Source organism: Anolis carolinensis, chromosome 3, assembly GCF_035594765.1.
Source record: "Anolis carolinensis isolate JA03-04 chromosome 3, rAnoCar3.1.pri, whole genome shotgun sequence".
In the NCBI taxonomy this organism is placed as follows: domain Eukaryota; kingdom Metazoa; phylum Chordata; class Lepidosauria; order Squamata; family Dactyloidae; genus Anolis; species Anolis carolinensis.
In genome coordinates this window covers 126,596,196-126,609,480 of record NC_085843.1, presented here as the reverse complement: position 1 = coordinate 126,609,480, position 13,285 = coordinate 126,596,196, and the positions used below count along the sequence as shown (strand labels likewise).

Here is a 13,285-nt window from a genome sequence, read left to right as displayed (position 1 = left end):
TGGAATAGTAATGTTGTGTGATAAACTCCTTTGTCTAGCATTCAAAGAACTACAACAACACACCAGCTCTAGCTGGTGTATAGATCTATTTATGTATGCTGTGTCTGAATTCACACTGTATATCTATATGTGAGGATGGAAATGAGTGCTACTATAGGTGTTATTGAACTGCAACTCCCAAAAACCTTGGCTAAGCTGATTAGGGCTGCTGAGTATTGCAGTCTGGCAAAATCCCAAGGGCCACGATTTCAAGACTGGATTTATATTGTGGAAGGGGGAGATGTGCCGGCTAGTTCCATAGTGGGCCATCAGTTTTTCTATATCATAAATATGAATTTTCAAGTTTTTTCCACTGATTGTAGGATGATATCAATGTGGCTAAATTATTAATACATTCTAGATTCAGATGTAGACACAAATCCCAACACAACAGAACATGAATTCAGAATGGATAGAATCCCTGTGTCAAAGACAGAACGCCACAAGATCAAAGATAACAGAGTTTATTGGATAACAGAACTCAAAATGCCCATAAAATACAAGGGCCAGGCAGTATTAACCTTTAAAAGCAAAAAGGGGCAAGGAAAAACGTTCAAAAGATAAACCGGATTAAACCGGAGTTTAATCCGGGTAAAAACAAAACAGCTTGCTTCAGCCTGGGGATAAACAAAACAGAAGCCGGGGAACAAAGTGTTCAAAAGAATGCAATTAATTGGCAGCAGATTCCTCTCTGCTGCCAGCACTGTGTTTTGAGTAACTTGAGTCACTCCTCCACACAGCAGGCAAGATTTCCAATACACACAGATCAGCCGAGGATTGAAGCAGTAGAGTAGACCCAGTTCCTTTCCGTAGTTCAAGCCAGAAGCAGACGTTTGTAGTTTCACCAAGTCCGAGTAGGGGGAAGTCAAGCCGTGGTCAGTTCAGTCCGAAATCCAAAACAGGAGATGGCGTCCGTCAAGAAGACGACGGAAGGTCAAAGCTAATGAGATTAAGCACAAGTTTGCACAAACAAAAGCCCACACAATTCCTCCCGCCGTCTGACCCCAAATTCCAAAACAACTTACGTATCAGCACACGAAAACACACCAGTCTTCAGGAAAGCGTCCCACACAGATCCCAAGCGTTCGTCCAGATTACCTTGCCCAACGCAATTTGCAATTGCTCCCAAGCCTCATTTTATGCCAGTTACAAATCCTCATCACTATCAGCTGCCCTCCTTAACCCGGGCGTTTCCTCATCACTTTCCTCATCAGAGCTGGAACACCTCTGACTACGCCCCACAGCATCCCCAGCTGTGGATCCCGTCCCATCCCTCCAGCTTGTCCATGGGTCTAATCCTGAAGGTCCCCATTCATCTTCCATCCCATCATTGCCAGTGGCACCCAATTCCTCCCTCACCCGAGTCCAATCCATCTCATCCTCCTCCGAGCTAACCAGCCCCTCCTCCATTCTCTCCGTAAACCCCTCAAAAGACTCTTCGTCAGATGGTGCTGCAAAGATATCTCGCAGTCTCTTTCTTTCTCGCTCCTCGAGAGTATCTGACTCTCGAGGAGTCTTACGCCCACGTCTGCCAGTAACAGAGCCATGAGGCTCAATCATAACACCCTGCTTTCTTATGACTGTCAGAGTGATGGATCGAGAGAGTGAATCTATTTGTTGCAAGAAAGACATGTAACTGAAAGCCATTTTATATTACAGACTTAATGTCTGTTAAATATTGTCATTGGAAAGTCATACTGGAGAAACATTAAACATATTATCACAGTTCTATGGCTCAAAATAATTTCTGCTACTAATCTGTGTTTCTTGCTACACTTGCCAAAACTGGCTCAAAGTACTCTGCTGCCTGAGGCAAAAAGTAAGATGGTACTTGTCCTGCCATTCCATGTAAAACAAGCCAGCTGAATGATCATCCACACTGGCTGATGGGTCAAATCCCTCCACTACATCTAAAAGCATCAAGTTACTTTAGAAAGCTCAGGGCAAATGTGTAGCTCCCAGTCCCAGCTCCTTCCTCCAGCAACTTCCTGCTGACTTCCCCACATCTGCCGCCTGAAGAAGCGACTTTGATTTTCCTAGTGGTAGGGTCTACCCTGCTCTTATGTGACTTTATTGTGCATAACACATCAGAGTGAAATCCTGAACAAAGGTCACATTATTCGAAAAAGTAACTCAGCTGTACAACCAGATAGTCTACGCTGGCATATTCCACTTAAATAAGCAGTTTCAGCCTTATGTAAGAGAGAGCAGATCCTTATGTAGATATCTTTACAAGCATTGCATCAAATTAGTTTTGCATGCTGCATGCAGATATGAAACTGCAGGACCTCGCCATACCAAAAGACCATACGCATAAAATGCTGGGTGCTTTAACTGAACACTTCCTTCCTCACCACAATGAAATTTGTAAACAGTAGTCTTATAGTAGTAATGTCAAGCTTAAATGTAACTAACAATGATCAATCCTGGCATCTTTGTATATATGTATGCACCTGCCTTGCCATTACATGCTATAATTAATACAGGGATGAGTCTTAGAGAGCCCAAGTAGTTTAGTGTTTGAGTGTTAGACACAGCAGGACCAGGATTCAAATCCCCACTCAGGGATGGAAACCCTCCAGATGATCTTGGGTAAATTATTCTCTCACAGTCTCAGAGAAAGGCAATAGTAAACAATGAACAAATCTGGGTTGTTGTATGTCTTTCGGGCTGTGTGGCCATGTTCCAGAAGCATTCTCTCCTGACATTTCGCCCACATCTATGGCAGGCGAAACGTCAGGAGAGAATGCTTCTGGAACATGGCCACACAGCCCGAAAGACATACAACAACCCTGTGATCCCGGCCATGAAAGCCTTCGACAACACAATGAACAAATCTCACCAAGAAAACCCAGTGATAGGGTTGCTGTAATGTTGTTTTATTCAGAAACTACTGGAAAGCATATAACAACATTACTTATCTAGATAGAGCTGTTTTCCTATAGTTATGACACTATTTATATTTTCCATAGTTCATGAACTACAAAGTCACAGAATGTAGCACCCTGAAAGAGCAAAAGTTCAGGAGGAAATAATTAAGCAATTTGGGATAAAATGAGATTTTATGAGAGGTTAATTATTTTTGTATCTACAGCTAGTGAAAGGTACACGATGTAGCTTTCATTGATTTCTGGTTAATTTTTCAACTACTGCTTTATGTTGTCCTCAGGTAAGCAAATGTGTGTATGGTCAGAGAGAATTGGTTAGTTTAGTTGCATATCAAAATCAGATATGTAACATTGTTTAGAATAGAAAAAGCATTTTGTTGGCCTACTTCTTCTTTCGTAAGGGGGAAAAACTTGTTATTCACAAGAAGAGCTCACCTGGATCTGACCAAAGGCCTATGAAATAATCTAGCATCCGGAGTCCCATTCTGATCAACAGGATGTGCAAGAAAACTCAAAAGCAGGATAGAAGAGCAACCACAAAGTTTTTTTAGTTGTCATTTTGAGTTGTCAAACTTTTTTGAGTTGTCAATTTTGTTTTTCATATTCATAGTCATTCTTCATTATGATGAGATGAACTTCTTAATATGCCCAAGATGAAACTGCAAAAACAGTAGGAAACATCCTTTTTTATAATTTGTTATAAATATATCAATGTTCTTTGTTTAAGCAAGGGGACTGTACTTTTGGCACACATCCTTTATACAGGCATCCCTCAGTCAACAAAACCTCTGCCAAAGAAACTCTATTTATAAAGTCTTTTCACTCCTGTCCAGCCCCACGCTTTTCTTCCTTGTCCCCTGACCAGGTGGGAGGTTTTTAAAATGTTATTTATCAGTATTCACATTGGTGAAGGAGACTGGAGACACACAAACTTGGTGTTGAGTTACAGCAGGAAACAAAGCAATACAGCTGTAAAAGGATGTTGTAAAAGTATGAGATTCTGAGATACCAAAGTTATGGTAGCTGTATGTGCTTAATACAAAGAATTCCAAGAATATACATGAACAGCAGAACCAGGAGAAAAGGATAAAGCAAATTAGGCAGCCACAGCATGTTAAAGAGGGACAGATCCATAGACCAAAATAAAAATAATAAAAACAGCAGAAGCTGGTCAAAGGGGTGAAATCTACCTTGAACATATTTGGGGAAAGGCCTTCAGGTGGCCTTATATAGGGCTTACTTGATATAGTCAGCCCTGCACCCCCCCCCCCCCCCCAATTACAATCATCCCAACTACTTGAGTCATGCATTTTGTTACTTTGGAAAAGTTTACTGAAATATGCTGAACTGTTCTTCTTCTTTTTTTGGGTAAAGGACCTATCTGTATCCTTTTTATTGGATTTCTATCTCTGGTACCAAATTTTCTGTTACAGAAGTAATGTTCAGGAACATATCTACCCCATGCCTGTATATAGATCTCCTCAATTGTCTGTAACATTGAGCACATTTGTGGATAGAACCCATGAAAAGACCAGAAATACAGGTGTTCTGGAGAAATGATTAGAGGCAGTTCAAAACATTAAGGAAGTCTTGGGCATTTTTGTAGATTTTGAAGTCTTAGTAAGTCTGCTCCATAGTTCTTTTGAGACTAATTTTTTTTCTACTTGACAGCCAATTAGAGCTGCCATGTCATGTAGGTTTAGGAATGTACTTTTACCCATAGGATAATCCTGTAAACTCTATGATATGGTGCTAATTTCTCCCTACTTGGAAGCTTATATTGTGTCTACATTTGGAATACATGCAGATATGTTTACTTATGTCTTGGCATGTTGTGAGTCTTGAAGTTCACATATGAAGGGCAGCTATTAAACTGTACATAAATGAGAACCATTGTGGTATAATAGTTTGAATGTCAGACTAGGGCCCCTTCTATACTGCTGAATAAAATCCCACATTATCTGCTTTGAACTGAAATATATGGCAGTGTGGACGTAGCCCAGTTCAAAGCAGATATTATTGATTATGTGCCTTGATATTCTGGGTTATATGGTTATGTGGAAGGGCCCTAAGTCTCTGGGGACCAGGGTTCAAATCTCAGCTAGATGACTTTGGGAAAGTGTGTAACTTTGGCTTGATCTTAAAGATAGGTCTTGGCAGAACTCTTCTGTATAAATCGTGACAAGAAAACTCTCTGATAGTGTCACAATAAGTCAGAGTCAATCTGAAGGCATAACAAACACAATAAACAGCAAATAATAATAAGAAGCTTTCTGCTCAAAGCTTTTATTTCTGTACCTATGCAACACTAACTGAAGTATTAGTTTGGAAAGTCTATGCTAAACAGTTGTAAAATGATCAGAACTCATAGGTTATCTTTATATTGCATTCTGCCAAAAGCAAATTGTGGACATTTGTTGTGTCAATGCAGAGTAAATCTGGTTTATATTGGTAAATGAGGAGAATGAACTTTAGGGTGAAAATACTAGTTAGAAGTCTACAAGTTTACAAAGAAAAGTATCTTTTTGACAAAGGTGTTAAAATAGAAAAGGAAAAATAAGGGTATATTTTCATTGTGACGACATTAGGGCTACTTAGCTTAAAATGGGTCCTCTTTATTCAGATAACTATACCCAAATAATTAGAAAAACAAAATTTGATATCCAAAACAGAGCAATGCTTTTATTGACCAATCAAAATGTGTTGTGTTGCAATACTGCTGAATGATACCATCACTTTTCTTATTTTTAATGTATTTTCCCTGATGAAGAAACCAGTAAAGCTTTGAAAGCTTGTATTGTCTGGTAGGCCAATAAAAGCATTGCTCTTTTGTAGATTGTGTATTTTGTTTCATTTTTCAGCGTGGCCAACAGTCTACACAATCTACAAAAGAGCAATACTATTACTGGCCAACCAAACACAATGCAAATTTTCAAAGTTTTGCTGGTTTCTTCATCAGGGAAAATATGTTAAAAATAGAAAATGTGATGTTATCATTCAGCAGTATTGCAACACAGGATGCATTTTGATTGGTCAATAAAAGTATTGCTCTATTGTGGATATGATGTTTTGTTTTGGTAAGTACTTGAATATAGTTATCCCCCTAAGTATATTTCCTGGTTTATATAACGGTTGATTTAAAATGACATGGGTGTGACTTTAAAAAAAAATCCCTATGCAAATCTTTTTCCACCGGTGCAATATTTCAGAGGTTACAAAAATATCATTGTTGTAGGACTCATTCACAGTGGTATGGTAAAAATTAGGAAGGGGTTGTGTGTGTGTGATAAACCTTCTATACCATAGGATCGTGTAGTACCTTTGAGACCACAGCCGGGACAATATTGTTTGATGGGAGCCAGCCAGCTCATTGGGTGACTGGGGATAGATTGGCATTTGCTGCTGAATCTAGTGCTGTATGATGAGGTTATAAGAGAAAGGGCCTGTCTCCCCATCTCTAAGGTACTACAAGATCTCCTTGCGTACCGATTCAGACTAACACTGCTATATGTTTGTATTCTATGCACATTTGGGGTGTGAGGTCTTCTCAAAGAAGAAGGAAGAGAGAAAGGAATTCAGATGATAGGTTTATATTCCACGTTGCTTGGTACAAAGTCAAAGGGATTTGGAGCCCAGTCCTCATACAGGCTCGCAGTGAGAAAAGGAGAGACAAGATGGGTTGCTGTGGATTGTCCATTACAATCTGCCAAGCACAGGCAGTAAGTTGTCAGCACACACATCTATGCTTTTTCATACTTTATTTTCACCTTTCCTGTATAACTAAAACCTGCAGATCCTGATGCAAATAAAATAAAGTGAATGAAAAGTATAATTCATTAATACGATGGCCTAAATCCAAATTTTATTTTGGCTAAAGTAGATACATTTTCACTCAACATTTATGTTGTTTCAATGCACAGAATTTGGGACAAATGATGAGATTTATATCATTTTTCAGACTCTATTACCGGCAGAAATGTATCTTTAACTCTGGTGTAACTGGGGGATTTGTATTATTACTCTCACTGTGCAGCCATTCAGACTGTTCAGGTAGGATGACTGAAATGATGACATCAAATATGGACCTAGAGCCTATAAGTGCAGCATCCTATACAGAACTATGGAAATTGGCTCTTTCCAGGAGATATACCATGATTCTTCAATCCAATGAAATACAAATATCATTTTGTGGTAATCCAAGAAATAAAATATAACCTCACATGGTTTTGACACTTGGTACTCCAGACTTGTGACTGTTTCACTCCTAGAGATGGTGACTGTATATGTTCTTACCAAATACATGCCTATCAGCATACAATAGCCTGAATCTCAGTTAGTAGACCCAAGTAGAAACAATTGAATCAATTGTTGAATGGAGAGTTGATACCTACAAATTTAGTGGGTGTGCCAGTTGAGCCTAACAATAGCCACAATGTCAATAAGTGTTCCACCATCTACTAACTTTGGTTGGAAGACTTTGGCTGTGTATAATTCATGTGTATTAAAGGAAGAGGGAGATGACTAATCTAGATGACATGATTCATTATGTGGAAAGTGTAGATTAACTCCTTGCCCTTGTACTCTAGTTTTGAGCCAAGATCATCTCTGTATCATTTATCTGCTTTTTGCCTGGGGAAGTGAATATTTGCCTGGGGAAAATAGCATCTTGGGTGGATATATTCAGCAGAACCTCACTATGAGAGATGCTATGGTCTCAATCCTGAATTGCCTGCTTCTACTCAGAACAGGTAGAGAGGTGGACAGATACCAGGGCACATCACCACAGGTTCCATCTTCTTTGGTTAGCCTTTGAGGAGAAAGAAGATTTCAATATCAGAACCTTTTTTTATACTTATACAACCCAGATACCTGGGTTCTGCAACCCTTTCTCATATAATTAATTCTTTAGTCTTCCTCTTGCTAAAATACAATTGGCTTTTTGAAGCCATGGATTCTGCATCCATTGGCTGAAAATCTCCCCCCCCCCCAAGCAAACCTTGATTTTGCCATTTTATAAGGTACACCATTTTACTCCACCATTGTATATAATTGGACATGACATCCACAGATTTTGATATCCTTGGCGGGGTGGGGGGTTGTCCTGGAACCAAAGCCTAGCGGATACCAAGAGCCTGCTGTATAAAGCAAATAAGAACGTCCTTGGAATCTATGTGAGTATGGCACTAGGGAAAAGTATAGTCTTTACTCCCCCCCCCCCCCGCCCTCCATTACAATCATCTGAACTACTTGAGTTGGAAATTAACCAACATGGAATAATGTACTTCATATCTGAAGCTAATAGGAACTAGAAGTAATTGGCAGAGTTTTTCAGAAACACCTTCAGAAACACCTGTGTCTATACTGAGTTTCTTAAAAAGAGCTACTTCGGTGAGTTGAAGTCAGAGAGACAGAAATAATTAAACCACGTAAATACTGGAGCAAAAGGGTTGCCTGATATTTTTTTAAAAGTTAAAGCCACGTCTATGCCAGCTGCACAGATCACATACTTTAAATAAACCCATGCTTTTTATCCCTGTATGCCTCCTACTCCAATCCCTCTTGCTCCTTCTTTGGAGGCTTTTAAACAGAGGCTGGATGGCCATCTGTCTGGGGTGCTTTGAATGTGATTTCCTGCTTCTTGGCAGGGGGTTGGACTGGATGGCCCATGAGGTCTCTTCCAACTCTACTATTCTATGATTGTGGAAAAAGCAGAACCTCCAGTTTCACCTGATGGTTTGACATAGAAAAAGAACCCTATATACATTCTCTTACTATTCTTTTGAATGGAGGTGTTTTACCTATCATATCTATATCCTCACCTTTGCTCAAAGTGTATTGTGGTTTATTTCAGTTTTATCTAGACAACCCAGCGTTAGAGCAAGAGGTTAGCAACTTGCCCACTGGGATTTATGGGTCAACAGAGACTTGAACTCCATCTTGCTGCTTCAAGTGCAATCAGTTACTGACAGCCTGGCTGTTGTACTTGCTTCATGTCATATTGGAATTCACCCTGAAACTTCAAAAGCTTCCAAACAAAGCTGCCTACAGTTATGTTGTAACCTAAATTATGCCATCCTACTCGGAAGCAAAGGGCCTGACCTCAGAACTCACTTACAGAGGAGGAAGACATATAAAAATATGTCACCTAAACATAGTTAAGCCCAACTGACTAACATAGTAGTTCCATTTCTTCCTGTCTTGGATTTCCTTAAAGGGTTTGATGCCTACAGAAACTGGTGATGATTAGAAAAGTTGGGTAAGAGTATTTCCCTTCTCCACTCTCACAGTTTTGAAGCACCTCTAGTTTAACAGCCATAAAGCTAGAAATAGTTCATGGGTGTATTTCTTGTGAATGGGAAAGCATTCTGACGTATGAGCTCCATCCAAGCAGGTTAGCGCATACTGGGCTCAGGATCTGCGATATGGGCATTTACCATAATCAGCACACAAAGGGAAATTATTGACACGATAATGTTTCACATGTTCTCTTTTAAAATTTGGGCAAAGTGGGGGGAAATGGAGCCCCTGGGGATACTTGCAACCCTTAAACTCTTTTTAATGCCTTCTACTTTCCTGGGCTTCACATTTTCAGGGAGAGAAAAAAATCACATAAATATAGAAGCCTCCAGGAGTATAACTCCAGGCATTCTCGCACTACAACAAAATGGGAGCTCTGGTTATTTCTTGTCTACTGTCCCCTCCTCTCAATTTTTGCATACTTTTGTAGCCCATTTAGCCTTTTGGGGCACCAGGGGCAGAACCCCCCCCCCAAAAAACACGCAAAAATAAGCTATCAGTTTCTGTTTTTATTAACAGAAACTGATTTTGGACAAAGTTTGGTACCAAATATTTATGATAATGAAACTGGACCTAGATGTACAAGCTCCTGTTTCAGAAAAACAGCAAAGCATTTTTAGAGAAGCCAAGGAATTGTAAAAAATTCCTCAGCAGATTTTCACGTTTCTGTTCTAAAGGTAGTTGGTTCCAACACAGGAAAATATCTGCAAAATTTTGAGAAAACTTGCAAAGTTTTAGTAAAGGTTTTACACTAGCCTAGTTAATTAGAATATAAACATATTTGCCACATGAGATCTGCCACTGCCAAATTAAATCAAAGATTAAAACATTAGAATAAGTACATTAGAAAAAAAAACTCTAGGTCAAACTGCAATAGGTTGTGTTATAGAATCATAGAATAGTAGAGTTGGAAGAGACCTCATGGGCCATCCAGTCCAACCCCCTGCCAAGAAGCAGGAAATCACATTCAAAGCACCCCTGACAGATGGCCATCCAGCCTCTGCTTAAAAGCCTCCAAAGAAGGAGCCTCCACCACTCTCCAGGGCAGAGTTCCACTGCTGAATAGCTCTCACAGTGAGGAAGTTCTTCCTGATGTTCAGGTGGAATCTCCTTTCCTGTAGTTTGAAGCCATTGTTCCGTGTCCTAGTCTGCAGGGCAGCAGAAAACAAGCTTGCTCCCTCCTCCCTATGACTTCCCTTCACGTATTTGTACATGGCTATCATGTCTCCTCTCAGCCTTCTCTTCTGCAGGCTAAACATGCCCAGTTCTTTAAGCCGCTCCTCATAGGGCTTGTTCTCCAGACCCTTGATCATTTTAGTTGCCCTCCTCTGGACGCTTTCCAGCTTGTCAACATCTCCCTTCAACTGCGGTGCCCAGAATTGGACACAGGATTCCAGGTGTGGTCTGACCAAGGCAGAATAGAGGAGTAGCATGACTTCCCTCAATCTAGACACTATACCCCTATTTATGCAGGCCAGAATCCCGTTGGCTTTTTTAGCAGCCGCATCACATTGTAGGCTCATATTTAACTTGTTGTCCATGAGGACTCCAAGATCTTTTTCACACGTACTGCTGTCTAGCCAGGAGTCCCCCCATTCTGTATCTTTGCATTCCATTTTTTCTGCCAAAGTGAAGTATCTTGCATTTGTCCCTGTTGAACTTCATTTTGTTAGTTTCGGCCCATCTCTCTAGTCTGTTAAGATTGTTTTGAATTCTGATCCTGTCTTCTGGAGTGTTAGCTATCCCTCCCAATTTGGTGTCATCTGCAAACTTGATGATCGTGCCTTCTAACCCTTTGTCTAAGTCGTGTTCTGCTGACCCACATTCCAGAGGCAAGTCTAATGGAGGTATAATTATTATTTCTTCTGTTCTACTCTTATGTAAGTACTATATGCACAGTCCTATTGTTTTCAATTACTCTGAACAGAAAGTGCCATCACAGAGCCCATTTGATAATTAGTAGCATAAAGTGACCTATTATGTGGCATCGCTGTTGAATTAAAACTATGTGTTCAGTCTAAGTAGAGTTCATCAAACTGAAATGGGAAGGGGGAAATTTGAAATTTCTTTCAATATTAAAATGAGTAGGATCAGGACTACATGATAAATTTCACCAATACAATCATGAACATCATATTTTGACAATGTTTTCCCATTCTTGATTTTTTTCATGTCAGGTGCTGACTCATATATAAAAATGGCACTAACTATGGATCTGGAGTTACAATTTACTTACCGCATTTACACAGATCTGATGTTCACCTTTTTTGCTAAATTACATAGTCAAAAGTGAGATGCACATTAGATTTGGTGGCACATTAGAATTGTGCACCCAAACCCGCCAGCACTCCTTAGTAAGGTTGAGGCTGGTGAACTCATCCTCAGCATGAAGGAGAGCCACAGCTTCCTAAATGGCCTCATTCACAAGCCCTTCACCCCAACCTCCTGGGTTTTGAAGGTCTCACGAATGAGGACTTAGCTGGGAAGCTGCTACCTGTCCTTTAGGGCTGAGACTGGTGGGTTTGCCAGCCTTGGCCTGATGGAGGGGCATAGCCTTCCCTTGCCTGTCAGCCGTGCAAGGGAAAGATGTGCATTACATTCAACAAATCTTTTTTTAGCAATGCACACCTTCAAAATCGAGGTGCACACTACAATCGATGGCGTGTTAAATGCGAGTAAATATGGTATGTCTAATGCCATGTCAGTGTTGTGTTTAAAGATTATTACTCCATGCCCAAGACTTGAGGGAATAAATTGTCATTCCACATGGCCAGATTTGCAGAGATGATGCCAATGGTCATCCCAATGATAACAATGGTCATAGTTAATTACATCTGTAACCGAGTTTGTTTCCAAGGCTAAGGTGATCATTTATTACTTTTCTTTGCTATTCAGTAAACTCAAAGCTTTATTCATGCTTCCTGAAGGAACTACTTGGACGGATATATAGAATATTTAAACATTCTTGACCCAACTCAGGGCGCATACATTTTGTCTGGCCTTGGCAGACATCACTTGTGTTAGCCATGTTCTATTCTTCCAAAGGGAGTGGAGTTGTGCCATATGAGATGCCTTTTACATTGCAATAGGACTATGGCTAAATATGAATGTGAACCGCTGTTGGAATTTAAAAGACCCCTTTGGCATGTTTCTCTTGTACAGATCAATATTACTCATACGGAAAACATGCTGTAACGACACATTATACTTGTCAACTGTAAATGCTATAATTATTCTGATATAACAAATCAAGATGAAAAGAGAACAGTGACCTATCAAGATGCTGATGTCCAAGAAGATTCTCATCCATACAGTAACTTAATTTCTCCCTTGTTTACCTGTTCCTCCTTTTACCTTCCATTAGCAGTTTCACTGACACATATTAAGAAGGAGCACACCCTCTGAAGTGTTTCATATCTGGACATGCAAAACGGGTTGGTTGCTGGGTGTTACCTCCTACACCTCTCGTTCCTCTCACTCTGAAAGTTTGCTTCATATAGAAGTTTCTTCTCTTGACTAACAGGGCACTCTATCCACTAGGATGGCACCTCCTTCTGGAAGCAGCAAATAAGGGTCTGCTATTTGCCAAGACAATTCTAGAACGGTGGGGAAAGAAATGTAATTGCATAAAATGAACTAAAATAACTGAAAGGACAACTATGACTGGATATGTTTCCTATTTTATTGTCTTTTCCTGTACTAAATTCTGTTTTTGTGGCTCCTTTTTATATTCTGTAATGACCTTCCAAATAAGTAATAGTTATGCATGTTTGTGGAATCAAAACAGTCTTAAATGAATTAATCATACTTGAGAGGGTGACCACATTTAAAACTGTTAGATCAATGTGATCAGTTTATCAACTAGCATGTGCATACTTGGATGTCTTCCTGTATAATTTAAAACAATTTCCCTTGTTTTCATTTAGATACCAACTGAAAGTGTACTGACTTATGCAAGATTACAGAGACAAGCAAGAGTTAATTTGGTTTCATTTAGAGCAGTGGTTCTCAACCTGTGGGTCCCCAGGTGTTTTGGCCTACAACTCCCAGAAATCCCAGCC

At 39.9% G+C, this 13,285-nt stretch overlaps 1 long non-coding RNA gene across 1 annotated transcript; it reads right to left on the bottom strand.

Moving 5' to 3' along the window:
- Positions 1 to 487: 487 nt before the first annotated feature.
- Positions 488 to 5,842, bottom strand: LOC134297574 (uncharacterized). Its single transcript, XR_010004367.1, has 2 exons — positions 1,065 to 5,842; positions 488 to 979 (listed from the first exon to the last, which is right to left on the bottom strand). It is a non-coding gene; the product is annotated as an uncharacterized LOC134297574 (long non-coding RNA).
- Positions 5,843 to 13,285: the final 7,443 nt, after the last annotated feature.